The following is a 19,715-nucleotide window of genomic DNA, read 5'->3' on the forward strand; positions in this document are numbered from 1 at the left end:
GGGGCTTTCTTCTCAACTTCTGTGTAAAGCTGGGTCTTGGCCCTACAGTCAGAAAGGTAGAGTATCAGTCCATTTTCACACTGCTATAAAGAACTGCCTGAGAGGGGGTAATTTAGAAAGGAAAGAGGTTTAATTGACTTACAGTTCTGCATGGCTGGGAGGCTTCAGGAAACTTACAATCATTGTGGAAGGCAAAGCCTTTATCACAAGGTGGCAGAAGACGAGTGAGCAGGGGAAACTGCCACTTTAAAACCATCAGGTCTCATGAGAATTCCCTCACTATCATGAGAACAGCATGGGGGAAACTGCCCCCACGATCCAGTCACCTCCCACCTGTTCCCTCCCCTGACAGGAAATGAGAATTGGGTGTGTTCACAGAGCCAAACCATTTCAGGTAGGGGGCATGAAGTATGTGCTGGGGAGAGCACAGCCCTCATCCCTCCCTCACCCTGATCGTCCGTCAGTACTATCATCAGAAGTGTGAAGCTGATATGAACATTCTTCAGCGTAGCAATCACTTCATTAATTTCTTTGCAGAACAGCTGTATTTGGGGCCCCTGCTGCACCCCTGCCCTTTAAGTAATAAGTTTCACATTTCGGATGTCATTATCTTAAAATTGCTTGTCACTACCACACATGGGCACCTTAGCTTCTCACACCCCAAACCTACTCTGTCATCAACACTGACCAGAAGTTATCAGTTTTAGATTTTATAGTAAACTAAACTTAATAAAATATTTTAAAGAAAAATAATATATATATCCAAATACATCAATCTTAGTTCTTTGTAGGAATATTACTTTGTTAAGAGAGCATAAGCAAGCTATCATTTATTGAGAATTCACACCTTCTGGTATCTCTTTATTGTATAGAGAAAATTTCTGAATTTATTTCACTGTGTTCCATTCTTTGGCATATGTGAAGGTGATATTTTAGAGGAGTTATGCAACATCCAAGGCTGGACAAGGCAGTTCTTACAGATATTATTGGTTTGCCTACATTATAAGCCCAATAACTCTGCTCATAGACCCATGCCAAAATTACAGTTTTCAGAAACTTCTGCAAAAGGATTTAAACAGTTTTGTGCCTTGCCACCAAAATGTGTGTTCATTTTCCTACACCTCCACACCTGGCAGTATTTCAGCCCAACATTTGTTACAGTATTTTCAGTTCATCTTGTTTATTTTCTGCTTTATTTTTTCCCTTGATGTACATTTTATGTGCAAAACCAAAGTTATCATTCCCCATGTATACTGCTACTGTTTAGCCCTGCTCCTAAGCCATATTATTCTTAATTAAAACACACTTTAAAATAACATGGTCAGCAGGGTTTAAAATTTTTACTTCCAGCCTCAACTGTTGTAGCCCATGTCCAGAATAGTATTTGTTAGATTTCAGATCCATAGCGCAAAATTGCAGAAATATTACTAAAAGTGAGTATTTGATATAAAATATTGTTTCTGAAAACGCATGTTTTAAAATATTGATGAGATGTCAGTATTGCAATAGGACAGGGAATGCATTGTTAAAAGGATGCAGTGTGGCAGTGTACATGAAGCTCAGAATTTGAAGTGAAATGGTCTAGATTAGTCGTTCTCTCCTAGTAAGTTCCTGGACCAGAAGTATCAGCACCACTTGGAAATTTGTGAAAAATTCAGTCTTGGGCCTTACCCCAAACTAACTGAATCAGAGAGTCTAGGGGTGGGATCCAGCAATCTGTCTGTTACCAAGTCTCTGGCCGACTCCTACCCCATGGATCTGACACATGCTGTGTGAGCATCAGTGGTTATTTTCAAACCTCAGATCAGCTGCTAACTCTATTTGTGGCCTTGAAAAAGTAACCTCTCTGAGCATTAGTTTCCCACTCCACGTTCTCTCTTTCCATTTTCCTTTCTTGTACTGTGACTGTTTAGAGTCAAGAAGGCAGGTCTGCTGGTGAAACTGATGTCTAGCTGGGGAACGATATGCCAGCTTCCACTTCTTGTAGATGCCCCAATATTCACATGAGATTTTCTTGACTCCCTTTGGGTTTGGAGTTTATTTTGTGGATTCTCTGAACTGGCCCTTCCCAGTAAAACTGTAGAGAAAGCGGCTAGGCCCCCAAATTGGGAGTCCCTTGGACTCAAAATATAAAACACAAAATGCAGAATCCTTTGTCTTCAGCCATGAGCCTTCACTATAATTCCAGAACCACAGGAAACACTTCCACTCGCCATTCTGCTATGTTGGCAACATGTGGATAATTATACACTGTACTCTCCATTTTGCAGAATTATTGTGAGGGTCAAATGAAAGAAATGATTATGGAAGTACTTTAAAAATTGTAGAGCACTACACGAATGCTAGTTTTTGTTGTAATCTAATACTCTACAGAATTTTTTTCTGTTTCTATTTCTCTATCCTTTACAATTCTAGTCTCAATAAAGAAAATGAGGCCTCTTCCCTTACCTGTAAGTATTTCATTGTCGGTTGCATCACTCTCATTTCTGTTTTACGAGGCAATGATAGTAAGGCCTCTTTTGGTTGTGAATAGCAGAAATCCATCACAGACTTGTGTAATACAGAAATGGGGAGACAATGAGGGTAACCCACAGAAACAAAGGAGGGGCTGTAAGAAGCAGGGCCTTGGGCTCTGGAATAAGAGAGTCAACACTGCCGTGGCTTCTTCTCTCCTGCTGTAGCTCTCATCTCTGTCAACCTTTCACTTTGCTTTGAGCACTAGCTTGTTTCTCCTACTCCAGCCAGGTAATCACCACGTGGCAGAGAACATGACCACAAGCAGCTGAGGTTCAACAATATTTGAGGAACTTTCTTTTTCTCACTGTGCATGTATGGATCCCAGGCATCTTTTTCTCACTATGCATATATGGATCCCAGGGAAGAACTCTGATTTGACCAGGAGTATGGGTACAGTTCTGGATCATGTGACCACTCCTGAAGAATGAGTAGGGGGCAGCTCCTGGAGTACATAGTGTATCACCAGAAGAAAGATCTAGGGGAAGCTTGTTAGGACTACCAAAAAACTAGCTGGCTAACTAGCTAATGAATCCCTCCACAAGAATTATCTGGGGACGGTCAATTCTGTTACAGGGCCTGAGAGGAGATTTCTGTATCCACTTCCAGTGATTTACATGAATACAGAAAAGGACTTACAATGCTAATATACAAAATAATGCGAAAGTGTCTTTCTAAGCATAAAACCCAAGCCATAAATAAAGGTTCCTTTTTTTTCAGTAGAATCCAGCCAGTCATGTAGCTTATTATTTGTCAGTGAACAAAATCTAGATAAGAAATGAAACCCACAATACTGAGGTTGTAAGGAGCAAGGAGGTGTACCTGCCCTCATGATCCCATTGGCCCAGGAGTTAAGCGATCAAGCATGTTGATAATGCATTCCACGCTTTCTCGTGGCAATTTCCATCAAGGAAAAGACAAATGACAAGTTTATGGCTTTATGTGGCTTTTACACAAAACTGCATAGCTTCTTTCTGAAACACAGATGACAAATACTCAAATAATGTCTATGCCCTTTAAAATACTAAAGTTTGACTAGGATTTGATCTTTCTTCTTTAGATCAAAAACATCTAGCATTTCTTCCAAACTACATGTAACAAGAGACTACAGCTTCTTAAAACAAAACACACATGGGTGAGTGGCACAGTGTAAATTTATGGCTGAGAGAGGCAATGTTTGAAAAGTCGAGGATTTCCTAAGAGCCGTGGTGGCAACAATTTATGAATTTATATGTTGTTCCAGATTAAAGTAATTATTTAGACTGGCCCAGGGAAGCCAACATAATCCCCACTCTTAAAACAAGCTATAGATTGCATTTTCTTCTTGAAAGCCCTGGTTAGACTGGTACATCTTATCAATAATTTTGAAAACTATATTTCCACTGAGAAATTATAAAAGAAATAACACCATTCAATTTCTTCATGTTTTGCATTCTTTCAGAGTCAGCAAACATAAAAAAGTCAGCAGGTGGAGCTCCTATTCCCTCAGCAGACCTGATAGAAGTCCTTCTCTTGAAAGAACTTTCAATTACAGACTGTCTCTCTGGCAGCCCCGTTCTAGGCTCCCTGCAGACAGTATCAGAATAATATATGAAAATGCAAGACTTGGAGACATTACAGTATGCTGTCATAGGTCATGAAGGAGAAGAAAGAAAGAAGAGCCAGAAATCTTTTTTTTTTTTTTTTTTGCTATTTCTCCCATTTTACATTTCTTTTCAATTAACAAAGAAGGTGCCATCCTTCAAGAGTGAGACGTGACAGGTGTACTAATTCATTTGTTCCCTGGTACGCTTTGTACCAGTTCTCTCACCCTTTCACAATGTGGCACTTCATTACCACTGAGCTCAGCATTGGATCAGACAGGAGAAATGGTATCCAACAGGAGAATGAAAAAAGTATGGAACCAGAAAATGCCTTGGACCCCTCTTCAAATTTTGTTTTGTAGTTATTCTGTTGGCAAGTAAATTCACGAAAAATTTAAGTATCTTTCCCGTTAACCACTAAGTCTGATATCTTCTCTAAATTTTTCATAAGGGTGTGTGATTGCCATTTTGCAGTCAGCAATGACAATAAAAATACCCTTTTAATTCACTACATTTGATATGCACATAATTCCTTTAGTGTGAAACCTACTAGTAAGTAGTTCAATTTGCCATTTGTAAAGGAGTAGTGAGAAACTGGGTGATCGAATACATTTCTTATAAGGACCTGGCACATGGTATCATGTGACAGCAGATGGCATGTGAAAGCCGTTGTGGGAAATATGGCCCCTGTTAAATAGGCTGTGAATGTGCAAGGTTGTGCGTGTCTCCTCAGAGTGCCATTCAGTCACCCTGGCATCTGCAGGAGAGTAAACAGCATCTCGTTCACTTTCATAACAAAAGCTAATGTGAACGACCTCAGGAAAGTCATGGAGCTGCAGGTACATGCGGCCTGTTGGCCCTGTGGTCAAATGCACAGACCAAAGCTAATAGCATTCACTCCACAGGGGCCCTGAGCTTGGACAGGCCATGGACATTTGGAATGTATCAGAGTGTTCAATAAGGCACAAACAATTGAAATTTCAGGGGCTGCACGTGGAGAAGCAGAAAGAACGCAAAGTTCTCCATTTGGTATTAAAATTCCTCTCTGTCTATCCTACCCTGGTTGGAGAGAAAAAAGAGATTCCTAAGCATATCCAAAGGTGTTCCCTATACTAAGATCTTCAAACCTTTTGCACATTCTGAGAATTTCATGCTCTTCTCTTGATTCACACCAAGGAGAAGCTAAATTTTGCTCTGCAGTACACATCCAAGGCAGCATGCTAATGAGAATTATTATTAAGCAATGTAGAGTTGGCACCAGTCTCTTGCAATCTGCTCAGCAGCAGAAGCAGGAAGGGCAGAGGCAGAGAGTCAGAAAAGCAGCTTTACTGAATGCTCTTCTGGACCTGATTAGTTTTGGTCACTTTCAACACCAGGCAAAGCCAAGTATAATTGCAAGCTTCACAGGCATGGCACACTGTTTCCCACTCTAATGTATTTGGCCTCTCCTTAAAGGGACTTCTAGATTTTACTGTTGCTTTAAAAATCTTCCACTCTTTAAAACTGCAAAATCAAGAGTTTTTGTAAATGCAATAACTAGGGTACAGGAAAAATGGATTTGCTGTGCATTTGGGATTTCTTTCATTTTAGCACCCCATCCAAACAGGCCCATCTCAATCTCAGAATAGGAATTATGTCTCAGAACACTCCCTGGCATAGTTTTTGGAGTAGGCTGTAACATCTTGGTCAGATGGAAGGAACTGGACCACCAACCAGTGCCAAACAGAGGAGCCTGAAACTAGAGCTGTTATGAATAATTCTCCAAGTATTTAGACTAAACCCTTTTGTGAAGATGGAGCATGAAGGAAATTATTTGGAATTAAGCCACAAGACCAAAATAAAAGATCATTTTCACATTTGTATTGATTCATTATTAGACACACCTTATCAGAAAGGTTTTTACTGGAACATCCTGATGTGAGATGATCCTAAGATTAACAGGCAGCAGCCATCCATACTCACTCTCTCTGTGTGTGTTGAGCATTAGAACCATAGGCCCACATAGCTGATTGCCAGTCAGATATTCCTTAGGCACTTCAAATGGAATAAGTTCCGAATTGTATTCACCGAGGTATGTTCCTTTTCCTTTTCCTATAGTCTCTAATAGTCAAGAGACTTGGAAGTCAGCCTTGGTTGGCTTCTCAGTTTCCCTCAACTCTCTCTGTCTCTCAGATTCCTGAGCCCAACCCTAGACTTTCTGAATTCAAATCTTTGTGGATATAATTTAGAAATCAGTCTTCTAAAAAGCACCTCAAAAGATTATGTACACTCAAGTGTGTCTATCATTTTAAGAGAGAATATACTTTTTTTTTTTTAACGTCAAAGTTTTTTTTTTTTTTTTTTAAATTTATGAAGTATTTATTGATCATTCTTGGGTGTTTCTCGGAGAGGGGGATATGGGAGGGTCATAGGATAATAGTGGAGAGAAGGTCAGGAGATAAACACATGAACAAAGGTCTCTGGTTTTCCTAGGCAGAGGACCCTGCGGCCTTCTGCAGTGTTTGTGCCCCTGAGTACTTGAGATTAGGGAGTGGTGATGACTCTTAAAGAGCATGCTGCCTTCAAGCATCTGTTTAACAAAGCACATCTTGCACCGCCCTTAATCCATTTAACCCTGAGTTGACACAGCATATGTTTCAGAGAGCATGGGGCTGGGGGAAAGGCCATAGATCAACAGCATCCCAAGGCAGAAGAATTTCTCCTAGTCAGAACAAAATGGAGTCTCCTATGCCCACCCCTTTCTACACAGACACAGCAACAATCTGATCTCTCCTTCCTTTCCCCACACTTCCCCCCCTTCTTTTCAACAAAACCGCCATCGTCCTCATGGCCCGCTCCCGATGGTCGCTGTCTCTTCGGAGCTGTTGGGTACACCTCCCAGACAGGGCAGCCGGGCAGAGGCGCTCCTCACCTCCCAGACAGGGCGGCCGGGCAGAGGCGCTCCTCGCTTCCCAGACGGGGCCGCCCGGGCAGAGGCGCTCCTCTCCTCCCAGACGGGGCGGCCGGGCAGAGGCGCTCCTCACTTCTCAGACGGGGCCGCCCGGGCAGAGGCGCTCCTCGCTTCCCAGACGGGGCCGCCCGGGCAGAGGCGCTCCTCGCTTCCTCCCAGACCGGGTGGCGGCCGGGCAGAGGCGCTCCTCACTTCCCAGACTGGGCGGCCGGGCAGAGGCGCTCCTCACTTCCCAGACGGGGCGGCCGGGCAGAGGCGCTCCTCACTTCCCAGACTGGGCGGCCGGGCAGAGGCGCTCCTCACCTCCTAGACGGGGTGGCCAGGCAGAGGCGCTCCTCACTTCCCAGACGGTGTGGCGGCTGGGCAGAGGGGCTCCTCCCTTCCCAGATGGGGCAGCCAGGCAGAGGCGCTCCTCACTTCCTCCCAGACGGGGTGGCGGCGGGGCAGAGGCGCTCCTCACTTCCCAGAGGGGGCGGCCGGGCAGAGGTGCTCCTCACTTCCTCCCAGACGGGGTGGCAGCCGGGCAGAGGCACTCCTCATCTCCCAGACGGGGCGGCCGGGCAGAGGTGCTCCTCATCTCCCAGACGGGGCAGCCGGGCAGAGGTGCTCCTCACTTCCTCCCAGACGGGGTGACGGCCGGGCAGAGGCACTCCTCACCTCCCAGACGGGGCGGCTGGGCAGAGGCGCTCCTCACCTCCCAGACGGAGTGGCCAGGCAGAGGCGCTCCTCACATCCCATATGGGGTGGCGGCCGGGCAGAGGCGCTCCTCACTTCCCAGATGGGGCAGCCAGGCAGAGGCGCTCCTCACTTCCTCCCAGACGGGGTGGCGGCCAGGCAGAGGCGCTCCTCACCTCCCAGACGGGGCGGCCGGGCAGAGGTGCTCCTCATCTCCCAGACGGGGCGGCCGGGCAGAGGTGCTCCTCATCTCCCAGATGGGGCGGCCGGGCAGAGGTGCTCCTCATCTCCCAGATGGGGCAGCCGGGCAGAGGTGCTCCTCACTTCCTCCCAGACGGGGTGACGGCCGGGCAGAGGCGCTCCTCACTTCCCAGACGGGGCGGCCGGGCAGAGGTGCTCCTCACTTCCTCCCAGACGGGGTGGCGGCCGGGCAGAGGCGCTCCTCACCTCCCAGACGGGGCGGCCGGGCAGAGGCGCTCCTCACCTCCCAGACGGAGTGGCCAGGCAGAGGCGCTCCTCACCTCCCAGGGTGGGCGGCCGGGCAGAGGCGCTCCTCACTTCCCAGAGTGGGCGGCCGGGCAGAGGCGCTCCTCACTTCCCATAGGGGGTGGCAGCCGGGCAGAGGCGCTCCTCACTTCCCAGATGGGGCAGCTGGGCAGAGGTGCTCCTCACTTCCTCCCAGACGGGGTGGCAGCCAGGCAGAGGCGCTCCTCACCTCCCAGACGGGGCGGCCGGGCAGAGGCGCTCCTCACTTCCCAGAGTGGGCGGCCGGGCAGAGGCGCTCCTCACTTCCCATAGGGGGTGGCAGCCGGGCAGAGGCGCTCCTCACTTCCCAGATGGGGCAGCTCCCAGACGGGGCGGCTGGGCAGAGGCGCTCCTCACTTCCCATATGGGGTGGCAGCCGGGCAGAGGCGCTCCTCATTTCCCAGACGGGGTGGCGGCCAGGCAGAGGCGCTCCTCACTTCCCAGATGGGGCAACCGGGCAGAGGCGCTCCTCACTTCCTCCCAGACGGGGTGGCGGCCAGGCAGAGGCGCTCCTCACCTCCCAGACGGGGCGGCCGGGCAGAGGTGCTCCTCATCTCCCAGACGGGGCAGCCGGGCAGAGGCGCTCCTCACTTCCTCCCAGACGGGGTGGCAGCCGGGCAGAGGCGCTCCTCACTTCCCAGATAGGGCGGCCGGGCAGAGGGGCTCCTCACATCCTAGACGATGGGCGGCCAGGCAGAGATGCTCCTCACTTCCTAGACGGGGTGGCGGCGGGGCAGAGGCTGTAATCTTAGCACTTTAAGAGGCCAAGGCAGGAGGCTGGTAGGTGGAGTTTGCAGCGAGCCGAGATCACACCACTGCACTCCAGCCTGAGCACCATTGAGCATTGAGTTAGCGAGACTCCGTCTGCAATCCCAGCACCTCGGGAGGCCGAGGCAGGCAGATCACTCGAGGCCAGGAGCTGGAGACCAGCCCGGTCAACACGGCGAAACCCCGTCTCCACCAAAAATACAAAAACCATTCAGGCGTGGCGGCGCGCGCCTGCAATCCCAGGCACTCGGCAGGCCGAGGCAGGAGAGTCACAGGAGCCCGAGGCAGGGAGGTTGCAGCGAGCCGAGATCATGGCAGTACAGTCCAGCTTCGATAACAGTGGGAGACCGAAAAAAGAAGGAGAGGGAGACCGAAGAAAGGGGAGGGGGAGGGGGAGAGGGAGAGGGAGAGGGAGAGGGAGAGGGGAGAATATACTTTAAGCACATCATCTGACATTAGAAAATAAATTTAGTTTCTAAGACAGATAGCATAGACTGTGATTATTTTAAAAAATATTTTGGGCTGGTGCGGTGGCTCATGCCTGTAATCCCAGCACTTTGGGATGCCAAGGCAGGCGGATTGCCTGAGCTCAGGAGTTCAAGACCAGCCTGGGCAACACGGTGAAACCCCATCTCTATTAAAATACAAAAAAATTAGCCAGGCGTGGCAGCATGCGCTTGTAGTCCCAGCTACTCAGGAGGCTGAGGCAGGAAAGTTGCTAGAACCTGGGAGGTGGAGGTTGCAGTGAGCCGAGATTGCCCCACTGCACTCCAGCCTGGGCAACAGAGCAAGACTCCATCTCTAAAAAATAAATAAATAAATAAATAAAATAAAATAAAATAATCACATATTAATTATATTTTGTTATCTGCTCCTAGGTTACCAATCAAAATTAGTACATATTAGAAGAATTAGGAAATTGAATAAATGTAGATGATCACAATTTATGAACCAATTGAGCAACTTTCATTGATTAACTACTATATTATGTTTCAGGCACATTGCTAGTGGAATTTCCTGAGGTGAGAGGTCATTGCAGGAAGGTAGGGTTATAGATGACTTGAAAATACAACATGATTTTCCATGACTCCCATGCTCCTGATTTTCCTCTGTACCAGAACCCTAGATTTTAAGCTGGGAACATAAGATTATATTTACTAGTCTCTTTTGCACCTAGTCTGGCTATGTGTCTAAACTCCAGCTAATGGCATGTAAGTTGAAGTGTTGTGTGCAATTTCTCAAAGTTTCTTAAAAGAAGGGAGCATGCCTTTTCCTCTCATTTTATTCCTGCTTTTCTGCAGACAGGCTGGATAGCCAAGGACATCTTGGATCTCAAGGCAGCCTTGGGGATAGAGGTTATACATAGCAGAACAACAAAATAGAAGACAGCTGGGTCACTCACACTGTTGAGAACATAGCCCTGAATCACTTACTCCCAGACTTAAAAATCAGAAAGAAAAGAGCATCTAATTTGCTGAAGCCACTATTTCATAGGTGGGGATGAGGGAAATTCTGTCACTTGCCGTTGAACTAATTTTAAATTAATAGAGATAGTATTTCTCAAATTTGGAGGCAAGATGTTAGGAGTATGAATTCATTACAGACAAGTCTTTGATTGCTTTTAGTGAAATCTAGAGATAAATATGTAGGCCCCTGTATAATGGTGACAGTTAATCACAAGTGTAAAGAATAGTGGGTTGGGCCTTCTCTTTTGTTTTTCTAAAAAAAAACTGTCACATATTAATTATATTTTGTTATCTGCTCCTGGGTTGCCAATCAAAATTAGTACATATTAGAAGAATTAGGAAATTGTATAAATGTAGATGATCACAATTTATGAACCAATTGAGCAACTTTCATTGATTACCTACTATATTATGTTTCAGGCACGGTGCTAGATTTATTTACAGAGGCCATAAAGAAATTTAATTTCTTGTCTCTCAAGTCAAATGGACTTCCTGTAGTTTTATTAATATGAGAGGAAGCTTAACTTAATAATGCCTATAAATTGGGGTTGAAGTGCAATGTTCTGCTTCCCTATTTCTTTTGTTGTTATTTTATATTCAGGGGATATATGAGCAGATTTGGTACAAGGATATATTGTGTAATGGTGAGGTTTGGGCTTCTAGTGGACTCATCACCCAAATAGTTAACACTGTACCCAATAGGTAATTTTTCAACCGTCACCTTCTTCTTACTCTATCTCCTTTTAGAGTCCCCAATGCCTATTATTTCCCTCTTTCTGTCCATGTGTATTCATTGTTTAGATCCCACTTGTAAGTGAGAACATGCAGTATTTCATTTTTCTGTTTCAGAGTTACTCAGAATAATGGCCTCCAGTTCTATCCACGTAGCTGTGAAGAACATGATTTTATTCTTATTTATTCCCTGGCCTATTTCTGATGATTGGGATGGGTGAGGTGAGCCAAGCTGGAAAGAAAGACCCCACTATACCAAACATGTTCTGTTAAGACATAAAGATAAGACAATTATTATTGAACACTCAGGTAGGTTTCAAGAGGTAGGGCATATTTTGGGAGAGCTACATAATTTGTGGAGTCCAGTGCAAAATGAAAATATGGGGCCCCTTGCATTAGGAGAAATACCTAATGTAGATGACGGGTCGATGGGTGCAGCAAACCACCATGGCACGTGTATACTTATGTAACAAACCAGCACGTTCTGCACATGCACCCCAGAACTTAAAGTATAATTTTAAAAAGTAATAATAATAATAATATTAGTTAACCCATAAAAAAAGAAAATATGGGGCCCCTTGTTCAAAAAGCAGGAAAAGGGTGACATTAATGCTATTAAAACATAAAGGTTCTTTTCTTTCTTTGGTAGTGGCTCTCTCAAATTGTCATAGTGCGCTTTCATTTGCTATTTAATGTTGTTCTAAGTAAAAAAAAAATTAGAGTTTAAAATTTTTAGCATGAATTTTACCATTCATCTTTATATTGTGCAATGGCAGTTTTAAATGCAGATATAAGATCATTCACCTTGCATGTGGAATCATTGAAATTCCATAATTCATATTTCATAGCTCATACCTACATATGTATATTGTTCTTGCCAGAATGGCAGAATAACTACATAAAACTAACTCAACTGTTTTTATTTTACTTCTTGATCTGCACACATTCTATCAACACTCTCTACCTTAAAGTTGCTGATGAGTAAGGAAGGACTTATTATCATTGTTTTAGTGTAAGTTGTTAGCTAGTACAGGGAAATAACATGAGTAAGAAAGGATATGAAAGTGTACCTGAGTTGTTCATGTTTCTTAACACCATTGCCATCTTTAAAAAAAATTATTGTTTTCTGATTATCATTTTTATTTTATTCATTTATTTTATTTTATTGACAAATTGTATATATTTGTAGTGTGCAACATCATGTTTTGAAATGTGTATACATTGTGGAATGACTAAATCAAGTTAATTAACAAATGTATTACCTAAAATAGTTACTATTTATTTATTTTCTTTTTATTTTAGTTTAATTATTTATTTATTTTTTATTTTTATTTATTTATTTGTTTATTTTTTTGAGATGGAGTCTCGCTCTGTCACCAGGCTGGAGTGCAGTGGCACGATTTTGGCTCACTACAACTTCTGCTTCCCAGTTTCAAGTGATTCTCCTGCCTCAGCTTCTCGAGTAGCTGGGACTACAGGCGTGTGCCACCACGCCCAGCTAATTTTTGTATTTTTTAGTACAGACAGGGTTTCACCATGTTGGCCAGGATGGTCTTGATCTCCTGACCTCGTGATCCACCCACCTTGGCCTCCCAAAGTCCTGGGATTACAGGTGTGAGCCACCGTGCCCGGCCTATTTTTATTTTTTTATTTTTTTATTTTACTTTAAGTTCTGGGGTACGTGTGCAGAACATGCAGGTTTGTTACATAGGTATACATGTGCTATGGTGGTTTACTGCACCCATCAACCCATCATCCAGGTTTTAAGCCCCACATGCATTAGGTATTTGTCCTAATGCTCTCCCTCCCATTGTCCCACACCCCCTAACAGGCCCTGGTGAGTGATGTTCCCCTCCCTGTGTCCATGTGTACTCATTATTCAACTCCCACTTATAAGGGAGAACATGCAGTGTTTGGTTTGCTATTCCTGTGTTAGTTTGCAGTTTGCTGAGAATGATGGCTTCCAGCTTCACCCATGTCCCTGCAAAGGACATGAACTCATTCTTTTTTATGGCTGCATAGAATTCCATGGTATATATGTGCCACATTTTCTTTATCCAGTCTATCACTGATGGGCATTTGGGTTGGTTCCAAGTCTTGGCTATTGTAAATAGTACTGCAGTAAACATAAGTGTGCATGTGTCTTTATAGTAGAATAATTTATAATTCTTTGAGTATAGATCCAGTAATGGGATTGCTGGGTCAAATGGTATTTCTGGTTCTAATCCTTGAGGAATCGCCACGTTGTCTTCCACAATGGTTGAACTAATTTACACTACCACCAAAAGTGTAAAAGCATTCCTATTTCTTGGTAGCTTCACCAGCATCTCTTGTTTCCAGACTTTTTAATAATCACTATTCTAACTGGCATGAGATGGTGTCTCACTGTGGTTTTGATTTGCATTTCTCTAATGACCAGTGATGAGGACTTCTTCAAGGAGAACTACAAACCACTGCTCAAGGAAATAAGAAAGGACACAAACAAATGGAAAAACATTCCATCTTCATGGATAGGAAAAATCAATATTGTGAAAATGGCCATACCGCCCAAAATAATGTCTAGATTAAATGCTATACCCACGAAGCTACCACTGACTTTCTTTGCAGAATTAGAAAAACTACTTTAAATTTCATACGGAACCAAATAAGAGCCCAGATAGCCTAGACAATTGTAAGCAAAAACAACAAAACTGGAGTCATCATGCTACCTGACTTCAAACTATACCACAAGGCTACAGTAACCAAAACAGCATGGTACTGGTACCAAAACAGATATATACACCAATGGAACAGAATGGAGACCTCAGAAATAACACTACACATCTACAACTATCTGATCTTTGACAAACCTGACAAAAACAAGCAATGTGGAAAGGATTCCCTATTTAATAAATGGTGCTGGGAAACTGGCTCGCCATATGCAGGAAACTAAAACTGGACTCCTTCCTTATACCTTATACAAAAATTAACTCAAGATGGATTAAAGACTTCAATGTAAAACCTAAAACCATAAAAACCCTAGAAGAAAACTTAGGCAATACCATTCAGGACATAGGCAAGGGCAATGACTTCATGACTAAAACACAAATAGCAATTGCAAAAAAAAGCCAAAATTGACAAATGGGATCTAATTAAACTAAAGAGCTTCTGCAAAGCAAAAGAAACGTTCATCAGAGTGAACAGGCAACCTACAGAGTGTGAGAGAATTTTTGCAATCTATCCATCTGACAAAGGGCTAATATCCAGAATCTATGAGGAACTTCAACAAATTTACAAGAAAAAAACAGCCCCATCAAAAAGTGGGCAAAGGATATGAACAGACACTTCTCAAAAGAAGACATTTATGCAGCCAACAAACATATAAAATAGTTACTATTAATGGTGAGAACACTTAAAATCTGCTCTATTAGCAATTTTGAAATATACAATACATTGTTATTAACTATAGTCACCATGTTGTACAATAGATCTATTGAACGTATTCCTCCTGTCTAACTGAAATGCGAATATTCTTTGATCAACATCTCACACCATCCCTCACACTTCCAGCACCTGGTAACCACCTTTCTACTCCATGCTTCTATGAGTTTGCCTTTTTTGTATTCCACATGTAAGTGAGATCATGAAGTATTGGTCTTTCTGTGCCTGGCTTATTTTACTTAACATAATGTCCTTCAGATTCATCCATGTTGTCACAAATGGCAGGATTTTCTTCTTTTTAAAGGCTGAATAGTATTCCATTGTGTATATATACCAGGTTTTCTTTATATCCATTTATCTGTTGATGGACACTTAGGTTGATTGTGCTATTGTGAATAAAGCTGCAATGCACATGGGCATGCAGACAACTCTTCAATATACTGATTTCAATTTTTTGGATGTATATCTAGTAGTGGGTTTAGGTAATTCTATTTATAATTTTTTGAGAGACTTCTAAACTGTTTTCCATAATGGCTGCACTAATTTACATTCCCCCCAACAGTGTACAAAGGTTCCCTTTTCTGCATATCCTTACCAACACTTGTCTTTCATCTTTTTGATAGTAGCTGTTCTAATAGGTGTGAGGGGATATCTCATTGCGATTTTAATTTGCATTTATCTGATGATTAGTGACACTGAGCTTTTTTGCATATACCTGTTGGCCATATGTATGGTTTTTTTAAATGTTTATTCAGATCCTTTGCCCATTTTTAAATTGGGTTATTTGTTTTCTTGCTATTGAATTGTTTGAGTTCTTGAGTTCCTTATATATTTTTGATATGAATCCCTTATCAATTGTATGGTTTGCAAATACTTCTTCCTATTTTGTCTCTTCACCATTGCCTTCTTTCTGCATTCAAAGCACATTCTAGTTCAAACACTGGCCTCTTGCAGCTGTCAGCTTCTGCTTAGTCAGACATAGATGTAACAAACTCACCTTGTACTTGCTTTGAGTCTCACTGCATTCCCACCCATCATGGGTCCAGAGAAATTCTGTGCTTATGGGGCATACTGAACATTATGTGGGAGTGGGGTGGCAAAATGGCAGCACACATGCTTATTGACATATCCTGTGTTCAGGCTCCACCATCCTATTGCACTTCATTTAAAAAATATAAATTCAAAGAAAAAAATAACAATTTCAAGACAGTAAGAGTAGAATATTAAACCAAGTGCAGGACCTTTCTGATAATGTGTTCTGTGCAACTATATAGGTTGCACATCCATAAAGCCAGCCATTTAGGGTATGAGGAGGAACAGAAGTTACAGTAATTCTCTTCGACTTCACCATTCATTTATAGAGCACCTGGGAAAGCACTTCCAGACTTAAGCCTCATGAGAAAGATGCTCCTAACGTATGCTTTCTCCCTCACTACCTTATAAACAGCCCTCACCCTTCTCTCTCTTTGTTCAAACCTCCATAATCAAACCTTCAAGTTCCTCAGTGACTCCACCTTCCCTCCTGGGAAGTTCTGAGAGAGATGTGTTCCCCTCTTTGCCAGGACTTATGGAATCTCTTATCTGTTCAAGAAAAAGAGAAAGAGTTAGGATGTGGACACTCATCCCATAATCAAGGATGAAGATAACTATGAATGCTCCAATTTCAGGTCAGTTTCCCCATCACAGAGAGATGCAAAGTACTTTTCCTATTCATTTAAGAAAGGTAACCATATCACCAAGACAAACATTTCATTATTTTCTAAGAGAATATTGCCTGTAGTCATATTGAGGAAATGTTCTTCTATTTAGTGACTTTAGTCTTTCCCCTTTTGAATAATAGACCCTTCAATTATTTTGTTAAGCATTATGTAGTTCTTAACATTGGCTTGCTTTACCAGAAAAAAACCATGCTGGTTGAAAGTGGCTCTCTCCAGTGAAGAGGCAGAGTGTATATTTGGCCCTTCCTTCTCAGACATCCAGCCCTTCTTCACCTCTGGTCACTTGACCTTGGACTGTAAGCATATTTCCCTTTTCAATGGGCATCTAATAGTCTGATAATAGCTTAATGAATCTCATTTCTAGAATTTTTATCTTAAGAGGAGACTTTTATAAGTGAAAGAAGGAGGAGGGGGAGGAAGGGAAGAGGAGAAGGAAATGATGGAGGAGAAAAATCATTTTTATTATCAAAAGTTTTATATGTAATAGAAGATGCAAAGGCAAAGGATCACCCTGTTAGTTATTAAGTTTGTTTTATATGGAGAAACAGTTAACCTTATGAAAATAGAAAGAAAACTATACTGAGAGTTACATACTCCAGGGTAATAGTGGGGCTTTGCTGAACTCCTTCGACAAACACTCTACTAATTCAAAACAATTGTGTTTCCTTGAAACAAAAAAAGCTTCACAACTCTTTTTCATTCAGTTAAGTAAAGGAAAAAAAAAGCTCAGATTCAATAAATATCCTAGCACCATACTAAAAATGATTTCATGGTAGTGAGGTTGGGAAGCTAGAATATTATAGGATAAACCCTATAAACCACTTCCTTCATACTGTTTTAAATGTTAAAGATAAATAAAATTAAAGAAGGCTAGAACGAGATGTCAGGAAAACTTGATGTGTTTCCCTCTGACCCTTAAATAACATCTTTTATTGAATTATCACCTACCAGGAAAAAAGTCTCACAAAGGCTTCTGGTTCCTGCACACCTCTCCAACATTCTTCTTTCCTACTCTCTGCTTCACAATTTTTTCTCCAATAACATGAATTGTTTACAATATCCCTTTATACCAGGCTGTGTCTTCATACCTTTGTTCATACTATCTTCCCTTTGTGAATTTTTTCAACTCCTCCCCAACCAGCCTTTACCTAGCTAATGCCTATTCATCCTCAGCTCAAATATCATGATCTCCAGGGAAACTTTCCCTTCATTCATCTCCAACCTGAAGTTGACTTAAGTATCCCTTCTAGATATTTCCAAAAGACCCCATTCACATCTCCATCGCTGTACTTAACTCAGAAAAATTCCTTGTGCTATGTACCACCTGTGTCACTTTACTATGAACTCCTTGAAAGCAAGGACAAAGTGTTACTATTTTTTAATTCTCCAAACCACAATAGGCAGTCAGTAGATGTTCATTAAATGAATGAATAAATGATTCATTGAGTCTAACAAGCTGAAAAGAAAACTATAATTTGGAGAGGCAAATGGCTTTCCTAAGACCTCATCACTAGTTTAAGACTTGTATCCAGCTCTCCTGAGCTCAAGTCATTTCTCCATAAACAATAACTTAGAAATCCCTAATAACAGAAAAAAAAATCGTGGTTAATTTGGTTTAAAAAAAAAAACAACGAAAGTCAAAGAAAAAGTACTGAGACTGAAATCACTAAGGCGTGTGGATATGTTTTCACTTTAAGAAAATTAAGTGGTTTTCTGAATTTAGATGCCATTCCGCCCCTTTAAGGATAAAATGCCGAACTTACCATACTTAGTGCTCAGATTTGTACTTGGTAAATTTATTTATAAGATTAAAGATGTAAACTGGCTCATTAAAGAGTGTCAAAAACTTGTCAAACATCAAATAGCTGTTACATAACAACATTTTGAAGTCTAGGTTATTATATACAGATTGCATTTCCACTTTAAAAAAATTTCACATCCTAAAAATTCAGGGAAAATCACCACTTAGGTTTTTCCAAACTCCAAACAACCTGAAAGTGTTCAGAGCTGTTTGAGAATTCTACAACCTGGCTGGAGATAATCTACACAAAATATTGTTATTCTCACTCAAAATTATTACTGTAGGCAGGGTGCAGTGGCTCATGCCTGTAATCCCAGCATTTTGGGAGGCCAGGGTGGGCGGATCACCTGAGGTCAGGAGTTTGAGACAAACCTGGCCAATATGGTGAAACCCCATCTGTACTAAAAATACAAAAATTAGCCAGGCGTGATGGCAGCTGCTTGTAATCCCAGCTACTGGGGAGGCTGAGGCAGGAGAATCGCTTGAACCCAGGAGGCAGAGGTTGCAGTGAGCTGAGATTGTGCCACTGCACTCCAGCCTGGGTGATAGAGACTCCATCTCAAAAAAAAAAAAAAATTATCATTGTAATTTCAGCAAGGGGGAAATCAAATGAGAAAAGATGTGGATTCTTTTATTTCTTAACTGTTTAAAAGCCAAGTATTGTATGAAAAACTATTCTGAAAAAAAAATTTTCCTGCTTCATTCAACCCCCAGAAAGTTTTTTGATGATGCCTTGTTGATTACCCACCTAATATTTATTTCCCTCTTCCCAAGAGCACCCCATTTTCATTTATACATCCACGGCTCCCTTACCAGAAGCTGTGTCTTAGGAGTAATCTTATTCCTTTGTTAATGATTGGTTCAGGAATGAGGAATAAGACACAGTACTGGCTAGTGAGGTCAAGGAGAACTTGTTGAGAGTTTCTGGAAAATGTTTCTTTACCTTTAAGTGAGAGCTGTTGGAAGAAGTTACGCACTAGTGAAGCTGGGACTGCCATTTTGTGAAGCCAACAGAGGAGAACAGAGCCTAAGAACCAGCTTTGGGAAAGAAAGCTAGTGCTTGCCTGACTAAGCCAACTCAAGTCTGTTCTACTTTAGACTCACTGTTGAGTCAATACACTTCATTATTGTTTAAATTTCTTGAGTTCCTATACTTGTAGTGGAAGGAATCTTGTTTAGTATGCAACAAAAATAGTGATTTCATTAATATATCCAGTGTAAAACTCTTAAGAAATTTTTTGCTTTAAAGTTCTGCTGCAGAGTGGCACAGGAGAAGCAGGCAGGCCCATAAAGTTATTCAGCTTCTATTTTTCAGTTCTTGGGCTACTGGGGGGTTTGGAGGGACATCAAATATTTTAAACTTATTCTCCATCACTTTACCTCTCATGTAGATAACTGTCTACGTGTTCAGTTTAATGGATGTTCTCATAAAATTCTGATATTATCGCCTCCTGCATTTGAGGACCATGATTCCACTAGCTAGTAGTGAATATATTCACCCTACACAGAGTACATTGTGTGGTTCTGATTAGCTTCTCGGGGCCTTTACCTAGCTAATGCCTA

General features: G+C 42.4%; 1 long non-coding RNA gene across 1 annotated transcript in view; it reads right to left on the reverse strand.

Annotated features, from left to right (window-relative positions):
* Positions 1 to 12,354: 12,354 nt before the first annotated feature.
* Positions 12,355 to 19,715, reverse strand: part of LOC134737895 (uncharacterized) — a 92,782-nt gene continuing 85,421 nt past the window's right edge. Inside the window, exon 4 of the long non-coding RNA XR_010123305.1 lies at positions 12,355 to 16,214. This is a non-coding gene — a long non-coding RNA (uncharacterized LOC134737895). The remainder of the gene's footprint in view (positions 16,215 to 19,715) is intronic.

This window comes from Pongo pygmaeus, chromosome 13 (genome assembly GCF_028885625.2).
Source record: "Pongo pygmaeus isolate AG05252 chromosome 13, NHGRI_mPonPyg2-v2.0_pri, whole genome shotgun sequence".
Taxonomy (NCBI): Eukaryota; Metazoa; Chordata; class Mammalia; order Primates; family Hominidae; genus Pongo; species Pongo pygmaeus.